We start from the raw sequence: 14,555 nt of genomic DNA, 5'->3' as shown, positions 1-14,555 counted from the left end.
CTCCCACAGTTTGGGCCTGACAGACTGCACAGTATGCTTATGCAGACTTCCTATCACATAATCACCTCTGTGTCCTGTACAGACCACCATCGGAGGCCGGTCTCTTTGATGTGGAACCTGAGACGTGGGCGTGGCTGCATGTCATTGAGTTGGACATCTGATGATGACACACGAAAGAAGGAAGACGCCTGAGTATCACTTCTGTTTTTAATATATTGTAATATATGTATTATCTGTTTGTTTTTAATATACGTTTCATTTTGTCTCTCTGTTGATTTTCAGTGACCTTTGGAGTTACATCTTGGCAAGGTAACGACACAATCCAAACCCCTACCAAAGTGTATGTTTGCGTGCGCGCGCACACACACACACACACACACACACACACACACACACACACAGACACACATACAGATTTACACACTCTATGTGTGTAAATCAAATCATGATGTGTACGTAAATCATCAGTTCTGTTAAATCAAGATTATTTTGCCGTGCTACTACTCCCACAGTTTGGGCCTGACAGACTGCACAGTATGCTTATGCAGACTGCCTATCACACAAGTAAGACGCGCGAACGCGGGAAGCGAACGCAAAAAAAAGTTTAAAAAAAAGTAACCAATGAAAAAATAAAATACAAAAAAAATCTGCGTTAAAAGGAGCATCTTAGAAAAATACAAATTCACAAAAAAAAAACTTTTAATGTTTTTGAACAATTCAACAAAGTGTTTGAAGTGCCTGTTTCACCCACTTCCGGGGGGCGGAGCCAAAATCGGAGCCCGAAGTATTTGTACGTAGACCCCCACTTAGGGGGGGTAGAAAAAGTTTCGGAGCGATTCGGGCACTTTTCATTTAACATGGGGTTTCAATGGGGAGTTTTTAGGAGCCTTCTCCGGGGCGTGGCTTCCGGGGGAAGGGGCGGGCTTAAACGCAACCTTGACAGGTGTGTTCAGTTTTCAAAGACCTTTCATTTGATGTATGGTACGTCTAAATTGGACATTTACTTATGTCAGAGGAGCTGCACACAGGCAGTGCACACAGAGACACAGAGAGAGAGAGACACAACCCGAGCACGGTTTCATAGTAAGCTCCACTTGCGCGGAGGCGCGCCTCCGGCGCGCCTCCTTCCGCTGCGTTCGCAATAATCACCTCTGTGTCCTGTACAGACCACCATCGGAGGCCGGTCTCTTTGATGTGGGACCTGAGACGAGGGCGTGGCTGCACGTCATTGAGATGGACATCTGATGGTGACACACGAAAGAAGGAAGACGCCTGAGTATCACTTCTGTTTTTACTATATTGTAATATATGTATGATCTGTTTGTTTGTTTTTAATATAAGTTTCATTTTGTCTCTCTGTTGATTTTCAGTGACCTTTGGAGTTACATCATGGCAAGGTAACGACACAATCAAAACCCCTACCAAAGTGTGTATGTGCGCACACACACACACACATACAAACACCAGATTTACACACTATATGTGTGTAAATCAAATGTGTACGTAAATCATCAGTTCTGTTAAATCTGTCTACGGATATTTTGTAACTAATCAACTGCACCACAAATTATCTCTTTTTATTAGTGTGGACTATAGTAGACTATAGTAATCCTCCGACTTTATTCTTCTTCTTTCATTCAAGATAAACTTTATTTTGCCGCGCTACTACTCCTACAGTTTGGGCCTGACAGACTGCACAGTAAGCTTATGCAGACTGCCTATCACATAATCACCTCTGTGTCCTGTACAGACCACCATCGGAGGCCGGTCTCTTTGATGTGGGACCTGAGACGAGGGCGTGGCTGCACGTCATTGAGATGGACATCTGATGGTGACACACGAAAGAAGGAAGACGCCTGAGTATCACTTCTGTTTTTACTATATTGTAATATATGTATGATCTGTTTGTTTGTTTTTAATATAAGTTTCATTTTGTCTCTCTGTTGATTTTCAGTGACCTTTGGAGTTACATCATGGCAAGGTAACGACACAATCAAAACCCCTACCAAAATGTGTGTGTGTGTGTGTGTGTGTGTGTGTGTGCGCGCGCACACGCACACACACACAAACACCAGATTTACACACTATATGTGTGTAAATCAAATCATGATGTGTACGTAAATCATCAGTTCTGTTAAATCTGTCTACGGATATTTTGTAACTTATCAACTGCACCTCAAATTATCTCTTTTTATTAGTGTGGACTATAGTAGACTATAGCAATCCTCCGACTTTATTCTTCTTCTTTCATTCAAGATAAACTTTATTTTGCAGCGCTACTACTCCCACAGTTTGGGCCTGACAGACTGCACAGTATGCTTATGCAGACTGCCTATCACATAATCACCTCTGTGTCCTGTACAGACCACCATCGGAGGCCGGTCTCTTTGATGTGGGACCTTTGACGAGGGCGTGGCTGCACGTCATTGAGATGGACATCTGATGATGACACACGAAAGAAGGAAGACGCCTGAGTATCACTTCCGTTTTTACTATATTGTAATATATGTATGATCTGTTTGTTTGTTTTTAATATACGTTTCATTTTGTCTCTGTTGATTTTCAGTGACCTTTGGAGTTACATCATGGCAAGGTAACGACACAATCCACACCCCTACCAAAGTGTGTATGTGCGCACACACACACACACATACAAACACCAGATTTACACACTATATGTGTGTAAATCAAATGTGTACGTAAATCATCAGTTCTGTTAAATCTGTCTACGGATATTTTGTAACTAATCAACTGCACCACAAATTATCTCTTTTTATTAGTGTGGACTATAGTAGACTATAGTAATCCTCCGACTTTATTCTTCTTCTTTCATTCAAGATAAACTTTATTTTGCCGCGCTACTACTCCTACAGTTTGGGCCTGACAGACTGCACAGTAAGCTTATGCAGACTGCCTATCACATAATCACCTCTGTGTCCTGTACAGACCACCATCGGAGGCCGGTCTCTTTGATATGGGACCTGAGACGTGGGCGTGGCTGCATGTCATTGAGTTGGACATCTGATGATGACACACGAAAGAAGGAAGACGCCTGAGTAACACTTTTGTTTTTAATATATTGTAATATATGTATTATCTGTTTGTTTATGTTTTTAATATATGTTTCATCTTGTCTCTCTGTTGATTTTCAGTGACCTTTGGAGTTACATCATGGCAAGGTAACGACACAATCCAAACCCCTACCAAAGTGTATGTGTGCGTGCACACACACACACACACACACACACACACACACACACACACACACACATACAGATTTACAAACTCTATATGTTTAAATCAAATCATGATGTGTACGTATATCATCAGTTCTGTTAAATCTGTCTACGGATATTTTGTAACTTATCAACTGCACCACAAATTATCTGTTTTTATTAGTGTGGACTATAGTAGACTATAGTAATCTTCCGACTTTATTCTTCTTCTTTCTTTCAAGATAAACTTTATTTTGCCACGCTACTACTCCCACAGTTTGGACCTGACAGACTGCACAGTATGCTTATGCAGACTGCCTATCACATAATCACCTCTGTGTCCTGTACAGACCACCATCGGAGGCCGGTCTCTTTGATGTGGGACCTGAGACGTGGGCGTGGCTGCATGTCATTGAGTTGGACATCTGATGATGACACACGAAAGAAGGAAGACGCCTGAGTATCACTTTTGTTTTTAATATATTGTAATATATGTATTATCTGTTTGTTTATGTTTTTAATATATGTTTCATCTTGTCTCTCTGTTGATTTTCAGTGACCTTTGGAGTTACATCATGGCAAGGTAAATACACAATCCAAACCCCTACCAAAGTGTATGTTTGCGTGCGCACACACACACACACACACATACAGATTTACACACTCTATGTGTGTAAATCAAATCATGATGTGTACGTAAATCATCAGTTCTGTTAAATCAAGATAAGCTTTATTTTGCCGTGCTACTACTCCTACAGTTTGGGCCTGACAGACTGCACAGTATGCTTATGCAGACTGCCTATCACATAATCACCTCTGTGTCCTGTACAGACCACCATCGGAGGCCGGTCTCTTTGATGTGGGACCTGAGACGAGGGCGTGGCTGCACGTCATTGAGATGGACATCTGATGGTGACACACGAAAGAAGGAAGACGCCTGAGTATCACTTCTGTTTTTAATATATTGTAATATATGTATGATCTGTTTGTTTGTTTTTAATATACGTTTCATTTTGTCTCTCTGTTGATTTTCAGTGACCTTTGGAGTTACATCATGGCAAGGTAACGACACAATCCAAACCCCTACCAAAGTGTGTATGTGTGCACACACACACACACACACACACACACACACACACACACACACACACACACACACACACACACATACAGATTTACACACTATATGTGTGTGTAAATCAAATCATGATGTGTACCTAAATCATCAGTTCTGTTATATCTGCCTATGGATATTTTGTAACTAATCAACTACACCACAAATGATCTGTATGATATTTCTTGCTTTCTTTCTTTCCCGTGATCTTCAACACCAAGGCCAACACAGGAGTGGGCACCTGAAATGTCCGAACACTCTTCCAGTGTGGTCGTGTGGACCAGGTGCTGAAGACGATGACAGATTATCGCCTCGACATACTAGGCGTTAGTGAGATGAGCTGGACTGGGCAAGGGCACCTCGTGATGGATGGAGCAACTGTTCCCTACGCCGATGAGCAAATGCATCATCACGGCAAGGCTCTACACCAGGCTGTACGTTTTGATGTGTACGTAATTCATCAGTTCTGTTAAATCTGTCTATGGATATTTTGTAACTAATCAACTGCACCACAAATTATCTGTTTTTATTAGTGTGGACTATAGTAATCTTCCGACTTTATTCTTCTTTCTTTCTAGATAAGCTTTATTTTGCTGCGCTACTACTTCCACAGTTGGGGCCTGACAGACTGCACAGTATGCTTATGCAGATTGCCGATCACATAATCACCTCTGTGTCCTCTACAGACCACCATCGGAGGCCGGTCTCTTTGATGTGGGACCTGAGACGAGGGCGTGGCTGCACGTCATTGAGCTGGACATCTGATGATGACACACGAAAAAGAAGAAGACGCCTGAGTATCACTTCTGTTTGTAATGTATTGTAATATCTGTTTGTTTATGTTTGTAATATATGTTTCATTTTGTCTCGCTGTTGATCTGCAGTGACCTTCAGATTAATTAAACTGTGTGATGAAGCAAGGGAAAGTCATTCATCAATGGTGGTTTTGCCATTACCTGAGGAGGAAATCGCAAGGCAAAATGCATGGTTTCAACCAAAAATTGATATTCTGGTAGGTTTTTACAGGATGTACAACTGTGGCTATTAGAGGTGAAACAGCAAATGCATGTCATTGTTCAGAAGGAACCACCAATACATGTCACTGTTGAAAAGGAGCCACAAACACCGGTCACTGCTGAAAGTGAAATGTTGAGTGCTGTATATTCTGATGATATTGGACACCATGACAGTATATCAAATGTTTCAAAATCCACACACAAATCCACTGCATCAAAAGCATCTTCAACTTCATCTGCTCATCATAGCTCAGGCTGAAAAGGCTGCTCTCATGGAACAGGTGGCTGCCTTACACAAAAAAACATCAAATTGAAGCCCAACAGGAACAACTCAGAATGCAAAAGGAGCAACTGGAAATGGACTCAGCTGGCAGCAGCAAATGCAAAGGTCCATGTACTGGAAACCATGGGCCCAAGGAACTCATCAAGAGTGTCATGTAGGACAAACTCAAAGAAAGGAGCTGCTGCTCCAAAGGAAACAACCCCATTCAACCCAAATGCAAATACATACTTACCTGATCAAACTCCACAAAAAGGAAATGTGACAATGGCCAAAACAACCACTTCATGAAAAATCTGCCAAAGCTCATTACATGACTCCTCTAATGCAATACTCTCTCCCCAGGCAAAATGTTCAAACCGAAAATATAACAAATCAAAATGTGCAAACTGAAAATGTACAGGTTCATGGGAAAAAGAATGTTAAAGGTCATGTCACTCACACTACACCCCATGCAGGTGATATTTGCAATGTGCTGTGAACTGCTTTACTGGTTAAGCAAAATCTGTATTCCACTTTACCACCAAGAGACATTCCAGTCTATGATGGTGACCCATTGCAATATGAAATGTTTATCAGGGCATTTGAGAGAGGAGTGGAGAAAAAGACTGACCATTACAGTGACTGCTTACATTACTTTGAACAATATACAAAAGGCCATCCAAAAGACCTGATTCAAAGCTGCCAACATATGCCTCCATCCCAGGGCTATCAAAGAGCAAAAGAGCTGCTCAAAGAGCATTTTGGGAATGAGCACAAGATAGCAACGGCATATATGGAAAAGGCTTTTGCCTGGGCAGCTATCAAAATGGAGGATGTGAAAGGATTGCTGGAATTTTCTCTCTTCCTCAGAGGCTGCTGCAATGTGATGGAAAATATGGCTTATATGGAGGAGATGAACATTGTTTCAAATATGAGGACCATTCTCATGAAGCTGCCATACAAGCTCAGATAAAACTGGAGGAACAAGGCATGTGAGCTACAGGACAGGCATGGACATCGTGGTAAGCTTTCTGACCTTGTACAATTCATAGAGAGACAGGTAAAAAATACTCTCTGACCCGCTGTTTGGAAACATCCAAGATGCTAAGCAAACTGTCAAAACCTTAGAAACAGCAGTGCAGTCAAATGCAGCAGTGCAGTCAAATGGAGAGGAAAGAAGTGTATTCATCAGCTGTCATAATTATTGTCTTTTCTGCAATAAAAGTGGTCACACATTGGAGCGGTGTCCACAGATGAAAGAGAGAAGACACAGAGAGAAGACAGACTTCTTAAAGGAAAGGGGAGTCTGTTTTGGCTGTTTGAAAAGAGGACACTTAAGCAGAGACTGCAAAAATCGTTTAACCTGTGATACATGTGAACAAAACCATCCTGATATACTCCACATTGAAGAAACTGAAAATAAATCAATAGGAAACAATGCTGTCGTCTCACCTCACACATGTGGTCATATTGGGGCCGGTGATGAAACCTCCATCTTCTCCATAGTTACCCGTTCAAGTGAAGAGCCACAAGGGAGACACAGTGTTGCAAACTTATGCATTTTTGGACCATGGGAGCACATCCACATTCTGCACTGAAAACCTAATGAGAAGGCTAAACATTACCGGACAAAAAACAAATCTACTTCTCCGCACAATGAACCAAGTGAAGCCTGAGACCAGTCACCATATCTCAGGTTTGGAAATAGCCAAGTTGGACACAAATGATTTCATACAACTCCCTAATCTAATGTGTTCACTCATAAAACCATGCCTGTTTCACAACACAATATTCCAAAACAACAGGACTTGTCACCATGGCCTTATTTGAAAAACATCAAACTGCAAGAAATAGACTCTGGTGTTGACCTACTGATCGGCAGAAATGCTTCAAAGTTATTGGAACCTTTGGAGGTGGTCAACAGCCAGGCAGATGGACCATATGCTGTGAGGACCCTATTGGGGTGGGTCATCTATGGTCCCTTGATGGGAGACGACAATGTCAGGGATGAGACTGGCTGCCCTGCTGCGGCTGTCAATCATATCTCCATCCAGAAAAACAATCAGGACTTCAATGAAAGAACAAGCAAGGAAATGGAAGCCAGGGCCATGGTTAAATTCTACAAGAACAGGAAGTAAAACAATGGAAATGTGGCCAGACAGCCAACTGGAGACAGGAAAATGAAGTGGAGAGAAAAATGGAGAGACAACAAGTCCTCAACACACACTGAGCCAATTCCATCAAAGAAACACAGGGAGGAGAAGATGCCAGCTAAAGCTCGCAAAGCACCTCAGACAGCAAGGTTCTATGGAAACACAGATGGCTACCGTGCAGCAGTGCCTCTGGACTTAAACACACACATTCCAACGTACAGATCCCAACACGGGTTATGTACTCGAACCTCTGGCCATAGGAAAAGAAAAAGACTGAAAGACTAATGAACATTGAATGCCAACACTACATTTTTTCTTTTCTTTTGAAATTGGCAAAGAAATTGTGAAAAAAAAGAAATGTAAATTTGATTATGGCTCCTTATGTTTTATTTTGTAATTGTGCCGTTACACTTAAGACAATTAGGGGACGGTATGGTGGAGCTATTTCGATGGTGTTATATGGTTTGGTAGTTTGGCATTATTACTTTTGGACACAGGGTGGCGGACTCTAGTTTGGACAGCACTGGGTGGTTATTTAAGGGGTCACAGGTGCACTGATTAGGTAGATCAAAGGAGAGAGGACACAGGTTGGTGAGGAGCCACACAAGTGTGTGTGTGTGTGTGTTTGCGCGCACACACACACACATACAGATTTACACACTATATGTGTGTAAATCAAATCATGATGTGTACGTAAATCATCAGTTCTGTTAAATCTGTCTACGGATATTTTGTAACTAATCAACTGCACCACAAATTATCTATTTTTATTAGTGTGGACTATAGTAGACTATAGTAATCCTCCGACTTTATTCTTCTTCTTTCATTCAAGAAACTTTATTTTGCCGCGCTACTACTCCCACAGTTTGGGCCTGACAGACTGCACAGTATGCTTATGCAGACTGCCTATCACATAATCACCTCTGTGTCCTGTACAGACCACCATCGGAGGCCGGTCTCTTTGATGTGGGACCTGAGACGAGGGCGTGGCTTCACGCCATTGAGATGGACATCTGATGATGACACACGAAAGAAGGAAGACGCCTGAGTATCACTTCTGTTTTTAATATATTGTAATATATGTATGATCTGTTTGTTTGTTTTTAATATACGTTTCATTTTGTCTCTCTGTTGATTTTCAGTGACCTTTGGAGTTACATCGTGGCAAGGTAACGACACAATCCACACCCCTACCAAAGTGTGTATGTTTGTGCGCGCACACACACACACACACACAAACACATACAGATTTACACACTATATGTGTGTAAATCAAATCATGATGTGTACGTAAATCATCAGTTCTGTTAAATCTGTCTACGGATATTTTGTAACTAATCAACTGCACCACAAATTATCTCTTTTTATTAGTGTGGACTATAGTAGACTATAGTAATCCTCCGACTTTATTCTTCTTCTTTCATTCAAGATAAACTTTATTTTGCAGCGCTACTACTCCTACAGTTTGGGCCTGACAGACTGCACACTATGCTTATGCAGACTGCCTATCACATAATCACCTCTGTGTCCTGTACAGACCACCATCGGAGGCCGGTCTCTTTGATGTGGGACCTGAGACGAGGGCGTGGCTGCATGTCATTCAGTTGGACATCTGATGATGACACACGAAAGAAGGAAGACGCCTGAGTATCACTTTTGTTTTTAATATATTGTAATATATGTATTATCTGTTTGTTTATGTTTTTAATATATGTTTTATCTTGTCTCTCTGTTGATTTTCAGTGACCTTTGGAGTTACATCATGGCAAGGTAACGACACAATCCAAACCCCTACCAAAGTGTATGTTTGCATGCGCACACACACACACACACATACATACAGATTTACACACTCTATGTGTGTAAATCAAATCATGATGTGTACGTAAATCATCAGTTCTGTTAAATCAAGATAAACTTTATTTTGCCGTGCTACTACTCCTACAGTTTGGGCCTGACAGACTGCACAGTATGCTTATGCAGACTGCCTATCACATAATCACCTCTGTGTCCTGTACAGACCACCATCGGAGGCCGTTCTCTTTGATGTGGGACCTGAGACGAGGGCGTGGCTGCACGTCATTGAGATGGACATCTGATGATGACACACGAAAGAAGGAAGACGCCTGAGTATCACTTTTTTTTTAAAATATATTGTAATATATGTATGATCTGTTTGTTTGTTTTTAATATAAGTTTCATTTTGTCTCTCTGTTGATTTGGAGTTACATCATGGCAAGGTAACGACACAATCCAAACCCCTACCAAAGTGTGTGTGTGTGTGTGTGCGCTTACACGCACACACACACAAACACCAGATTTACACACTATATGTGTGTAAATCAAATCATGATGTGTACGTAAATCATCAGTTCTGTTAAATCTGTCTACGGATATTTTGTAACTAATCAACTGCACCACAAATGATCTCTTTTTATTAGTGTGGACTATAGTAGACTATAGTAATCCTCCGACTTTATTCTTCTTCTTTCATTCAAGATAAACTTTATTTTGCAGCGCTACTACTCCTACAGTTTGGGCCTGACAGACTGCACACTATGCTTATGCAGACTGCCTATCACATAATCACCTCTGTGTCCTGTACAGACCACCATCGGAGGCCGGTCTCTTTGATGTGGGACCTGAGACGAGGGCGTGGCTGCATGTCATTCAGTTGGACATCTGATGATGACACACGAAAGAAGGAAGACGCCTGAGTATCACTTTTGTTTTTAATATATTGTAATATATGTATTATCTGTTTGTTTATGTTTTTAATATATGTTTTATCTTGTCTCTCTGTTGATTTTCAGTGACCTTTGGAGTTACATCATGGCAAGGTAACGACACAATCCAAACCCCTACCAAAGTGTATGTTTGCATGCGCACACACACACACACATACATACAGATTTACACACTCTATGTGTGTAAATCAAATCATGATGTGTACGTAAATCATCAGTTCTGTTAAATCAAGATAAACTTTATTTTGCCGTGCTACTACTCCTACAGTTTGGGCCTGACAGACTGCACAGTATGCTTATGCAGACTGCCTATCACATAATCACCTCTGTGTCCTGTACAGACCACCATCGGAGGCCGTTCTCTTTGATGTGGGACCTGAGACGAGGGCGTGGCTGCACGTCATTGAGATGGACATCTGATGATGACACACGAAAGAAGGAAGATGCCTGAGTATCACTTTTTTTTTTAAATATATTGTAATATATGTATGATCTGTTTGTTTGTTTTTAATATAAGTTTCATTTTGTCTCTCTGTTGATTTGGAGTTACATCATGGCAAGGTAACGACACAATCCAAACCCCTACCAAAGTGTGTGTGTGTGTGTGTGCGCTTACACGCACACACACACAAACACCAGATTTACACACTATATGTGTGTAAATCAAATCATGATGTGTACGTAAATCATCAGTTCTGTTAAATCTGTCTACGGATATTTTGTAACTAATCAACTGCACCACAAATTATCTCTTTTTATTAGTGTGGACTATAGTAGACTATAGTAATCCTCCGACTTTATTCTTCTTCTTTCATTCAAGATAAACTTTATTTTGCAGCGCTACTACTCCTACAGTTTGGGCCTGACAGACTGCACAGTATGCTTATGCAGACTGCCTATCCCATAATCACCTCTGTGTCCTGTACAGACCACCATCGGAGGCCGGTCTCTTTGATGTGGGACCTGAGACGAGGGTGTGGCTGCATGTCATTGAGCTGGACATCTGATGATGACACACGAAAGAAGGAAGACGCCTGAGTATCGCTTTTGTTTTTAATATATTGTAATATATGTATTATCTGTTTGTTTATGTTTTTAATATATGTTTCATCTTGTCTCTCTGTTGATTTTCAGTGACCTTTGGAGTTACATCATGGCAAGGTAACGACACAATCCAAACCCCTACCAAAGTGTATGTGTGCGTGCGCACACACACACACACACATACAGATTTACACATTCTATGTGTGTAAATCAAATCATGATGTGTACGAAAATCATCAGTTCTGTTAAATCTGTCTACGGATATTTTGTAACTTATCAACTGCACCACAAATTATCTGTTTTTATTAGTGTGGACTATAGTAGACTATAGTAATCTTCCGACTTTATTCTTCTTCTTTCTTTCAAGATAAACTTTATTTTACCACGCTACTACTCCTACAGTTTGGGCCTGACAGACTGCACAGTATGCTTATGCAGACTGCCTATCACATAATCACCTCTGTGTCCTGTACAGACCACCATCGGAGGCCGGTCTCTTTGATGTGGGACCTGAGACGAGGGCGTGGCTGCACGTTATTGAGTTGGACATCTGATGATGACACACGAAAGAAGGAAGACGCCTGAGTATCACTTCTGTTTTTAATATATTGTAATATATGTATGATCTGTTTGTTTATGTTTTAAATATATGTTTCATTTTGTCTCTGTTGATTTTCAGTGACCTTTTGGAGTTACATCATGGCAAGGTAACGACACAATCCAAACCCCTACCAAAGTGTGTATGTGTGTGTGTGTGTGTGCGCGCACACGCACACACACACAAACACCAGATTTACACACTATATGTGTGTAAATCAAATCATGATGTGTACGTAAATCATCAGTTCTGTTAAATCTGTCTACGGATATTTTGTAACTAATCAACTGCACCACAAATGATCTCTTTTTATTAGTGTGGACTATAGTAGACTATAGCAATCCTCCGACTTTATTCTTCTTCTTTAATTCAAGATAAACTTTATTTTGCCACGCTACTACTCCCACAGTTTGGGCCTGACAGACTGCACAGTATGCTTATGCAGACTGCCTATCACATAATCACCTCTGTGTCCTGTACAGACCACCATCGGAGGCCGGTCTCTTTGATGTGGGACCTGAGACGAGGGCGTGGCTGCACGTCATTGAGTTGGACATCTGATGATGACACTAGAAAGAAGGAAGACGCCTGAGTATCACTTCTGTTTTTAATATATTGTAATATGTATGATCTGTTTGTTTATGTTTTAAATATAAGTTTCATTTTGTCTCGCTGTTGATTTTCAGTGCCCTTTGGAGTTACATCATGGCAAGGTAACGACACAATCCAAACCCCTACCAAATTGTGTGTGTGTGTGTGTGTGTGTGTGTGTGTGTGTGTGTGTGTGTGCACACACAAACACATACAGATGTACACACTATGTGTGTAAATCAAATCATGATGTGTACGTAAATAATAATTTCTGTTAAATCTGTCTACGGATATTTTGTAACTTATCAACTGCACCACAAATTATCTGTTTTTATTAGTGTGGACATCATGGCAAGGTAACGACACAATCCAAACCCCTACCAAAGTGTGTATGTGTGTGCACACACACACACACACACACACACACACACACACACACACACACACACACACACACATACAGATTTACACACTATATGTGTGTGTAAATCAAATCATGATGTGTACCTAAATCATCAGTTCTGTCTGCCTACGGATGTTTTGTAACTAATCAACTGCACCACAAATGATCTGTATGATCTTTCTTTCTTTCTTGCTTTCTTTCTTTCCCGTGATCTTCAACACCAAGGCCAACACAGGAGTGGGCACCTGAAACGTCCGAACACTGTTCCAGTGTGGTCGTGTGGACCAGGTGCTGAAGACTATGACAGATTATCGCCTCGACATACTAGGCGTTAGTGAGATGAGCTGGACTGGGCAGGGGCACCTCGTGATGGATGGAGCAACTGTTCCCTACGCCGATGAGCAAATGCATCATCACGGCAAGGCTCTACACCAGGCTGTACGTTTTGATGTGTACGTAATTCATCAGTTCTGTTAAATCTGATATTTTGTAACTAATCAACTGCACCACAAATTATCTGTTTTTATTAGTGTGGACTATAGTAATCTTCCGACTTTATTCTTCTTTCTTTCTAGATAAGCTTTATTTTGCTGCGCTACTACTTCCACAGTTTGGGCCTGACAGACTGCACAGTATGCTTATGCAGACTGCCGATCACATAATCACCTCTGTGTCCTGTACAGACCACCATCGGAGGCCGGTCTCTTTGATGTGGGACCTGAGACGAGGGCGTGGCTGCACGTCATTGAGCTGGACATCTGATGATGACACACGAAAGAAGAAGACGCCTGAGTATCACTTCTGTTTGTAATGTATTGTAATATCTGTTTGTTTATGTTTGTAATATGTTTCATTTTGTCTCGCTGTTGATCTGCAGTGACCTTCAGATTAATTAAACTGTGTGATGAAGCAAGGGAAAGTCATTCATCAATGGTGGTTTTGCCATTACCTGAGGAGGAAATCGCAAGGCAAAATGCATGGTTTCAACCAAAAATTTATATTCTGGAAGGTTTTTACAGGATGTACAACTGTGGCTATTAGAGGTGAAACAGCAAATGCATGTCATTGTTCAGAAGGAACCACCAATACATGTCACTGTTGAAAAGGAGCCACAAACACCGGTCACTGCTGAAAGTGAAATGTTGAGTGCTGTACATTCTGATGATATTGGACACCATGACAGTATATCAAATGTTTCAAAATCCACACACAAATCCACTTCATCAAAAGCATCTTCAACTTCATCTGCTCATCATAGCTCAGGCTGAAAAGGCTGCTCTCATGGAACAGGTGGCTGCCTTACACAAAAAAACATCAAATTGAAGCACAACAGGAACAACTCAGAATGCAAAAGGAGCAACTGGAAATGGACTCAGCTGGCAGCAGCAAATGCAAAGGTCCATGTACTGGAA

Source organism: Gymnoscopelus braueri, assembly GCF_963280865.1.
Source record: "Gymnoscopelus braueri genome assembly, chromosome: 16".
Classification (NCBI taxonomy): domain Eukaryota; kingdom Metazoa; phylum Chordata; class Actinopteri; order Myctophiformes; family Myctophidae; genus Gymnoscopelus; species Gymnoscopelus braueri.
The sequence above is the reverse complement of the archived record's forward strand: the minus strand, read 5'-3'. Positions refer to the sequence as shown.